The following is a 2,751-nucleotide window of genomic DNA, read 5'->3' as shown; positions in this document are numbered from 1 at the left end:
TTCTGACATTTCACATTCTTAAAGTAAAGTGGTGATCCTAACTGACCTAAGACATGCAATTCTTCTATGATTAAATGTCAGGAATTGTGAAAAACTGAGTTTAAATGTATTTGGCTAAGGTGTATGTAAACTTCCCATTTCAACTGTGTATGTTGATTAGGAGAGGAAGGGATATGAACGTTATGCACATACAGTACATTGATACAGTACATTTATCTGCATCTGCACATGTGTTGACTGCCTGATTGTTTTTGCAGCGTGTGTTTGTGCGTGCATGCAACACATGCAAGCAAAACCTCAGATTACAGATACTTTTGAAATACTAGATTACTACGTCTTGGATTACTTCTAAAAACCTTTCTGTTTTCTCAATGACATTCAATTCAGCATTGAAACTTAAGTTTGTTCCACCTGAGTGAGTCTGACCACAAGTCAGAGACCACTAAAATGACCACTCCTCTTTCACTCCCAGTAGCCAATATGGCAGTCGGCAAGAATGAGAGGCTGACCAAAGGTGGCGTAAAAGGTGCAAAAAGAAGATCGTCGACCCTTTCTCCAAGAAGGACTGGTATGATGTCAAGGCACCCGCTATGTTCAACGTCCGCAACATTGGCCAGACATTGGTCTCCAGGACTCAGGGAACCAGAATCGCCTCTGATGGTCTGAAGGGACGTGTGTTTGAGGTGAGCCTTGCTGACCTGCAGAACAATAAGGTGGCCTTCCGCAAGTTCAAACTAATCTCAGAAGACGTGCAGGGTAAGAACTGCTTGACCAACTTCCACGGCATGGACCTGACCCGTGACAAGATGTGCTCCATGGTCAAGAAGTGCCAGACCATGATTGAGGCCCACGTGGACATGAAGACCACCGACGGCTACCTCCTGCGTCAGTTCTGCGTTGGTTTCACCAAGAAGCACACCAACCAGATCAGGAAGACGTCGTACGCCCAGCACCAGCAGGTCCGTCAGATCAGGAAGAAGATGATGGAGATCATGACCCGTGAGGTCCAGACCAACGACCTGAAGGAAGTCGTCAACAAGCTGATCCCTGACTCCGTTGGCAAGGACATTGTGAAGGCTTGCCAGTCCATCTACCCCCTCCACGATATCTACGTCAGGAAGATTAAGATGCTGAAGAAGCGCAAGTTTGAGTTAGGCAAACTGATGGAGCTCCATGGTGAGGGTGGTGGCAGAAGTACAGCCAAGCCCTCAGGGGATGACACCGGGGCTGAGGTGGATAGGACCGATGGCTACGAGCTCCCCATCCAGGAGACAGTCTAAACAACTGACAGATTTAATAAAAAATGTAAATGAGGAAAAAAAAGAAGAAAAACTTGCCCTTTGTGCTGTTGTCTGTGCCCAATTATGTTTGTAACATGTTTTGTGCTGCTACCATGTTGTGCTGCCGCCATGTTGTGTTACTACCATGTTGTTGTCATGTTGTGTTGCTACCATGCTGTGTTGTCATGTGTTGCTGCTAGGCCTGGGCAATATGGCCAGAGGTTTGGATGCTTCACGATATATATCTCGATTTCTTGTTTTTCTCTAAACAAATTGAAAAAGGCTAAGACATAATTCTTAATTGAATTTTCTTTATTAAAATAAAAAAATATACAAGGCCTCAAGGCCTATTTGTGCAACACAAATGAACAACACAAATGAACAACACACCCACACGTCAATTCTATTGTTTAAGAATGTTTGACCACTAGCTGTTTGAATATGTAATTTATATAATCATGATTAAAAATGCATTTAATTTAGTTAATTTGTTATAATTAAAACAGCCTGTGGTTATTTGCTATTGGATTGGCAGAATGGCACAACTACTAACACATTAGCCTACAGCTGGCCTGAACAACTTTTTTGAATCACTTTAGTTATCCAATGTCACACTTACCGATGGCGAGGTGAAGCCTGTGCCCAAAGCACTGCAGGCGGGTCCAGTTGTTCAAGCGCAATGCTTTTATCATGTTGCTCCCGCTGTCAGTTGTCATGCACACCTGTCGGTCTTCGCTCATCTTCCACGATGCCAGAGGGTCTTTGAGACCCTGGGCTATTACTTCACCCGTATGATCATCTGGGAAGTAAGACGTCTGGAGGCAGACATTTTGCAATTTCCAGTCTTCATTTATGTAGTGGGCTGTCAAACTTAGGTATGGCTCTGACGTTCTGCTCGACCATAGATTGGACTGTGGTGGAAAAATAAGAAACACTAGCCAGCTTCTCTGTGACTCTTTCGCGGGTGTCAGTGTATAATCGCGGGAGGGCTTCTTCCGTGAAATACTTGCGGCTTGGCAGCTGATATTTGTGGTCAACTGTACCTAGCAGCTTTTTAAAGCCTGGCTTTTCTACTATAAAAATTGGGACCATATCTTTCGCTATGTAATAGGTCACTGCATCCGTTATCTCCTTCCACATCAAACTTTTCTTGTCATAAGGGATAACGTTTGAAAAGGATGCGGGTATGGTAGTTTGACTTTTAGCAGACGTTTTGGGAATCGGCATTGAGTATTTTCACGCATTCCTCCCATTCCACCACGTTTCAGTTGCAGGTGATGGAAGGGATTGGTTGTGCTGCTGCTTTTTGTAGCAATTCTCTTGCGACACATTTTGTACAGGACATTCGTGCACAGGACCTCTTCAACCCGAACCACTTCCAATATTACGGAAACAACATTGCTACCCTTTTTGGGGATGATTTCATCCTCATGAGAGGCTGAGCTGGCTTCCTCACTTTCCATTTTGCTGG

The 2,751-nt window shown here is 44.2% G+C and overlaps 1 pseudogene; it reads left to right on the top strand.

Annotated features, from left to right (window-relative positions):
- The first annotated feature begins 480 nt into the window (after positions 1-480).
- Positions 481-1,308, top strand: LOC115198733 (40S ribosomal protein S3a-like; annotated as a pseudogene).
- Positions 1,309-2,751: the final 1,443 nt, after the last annotated feature.

The sequence above is a fragment of the Salmo trutta genome, chromosome 8 (genome assembly GCF_901001165.1).
Source record: "Salmo trutta chromosome 8, fSalTru1.1, whole genome shotgun sequence".
Classification (NCBI taxonomy): domain Eukaryota; kingdom Metazoa; phylum Chordata; class Actinopteri; order Salmoniformes; family Salmonidae; genus Salmo; species Salmo trutta.
Note: the sequence above shows the minus strand (reverse complement) of the source record. Positions and strands in the feature narration are given on the sequence as shown.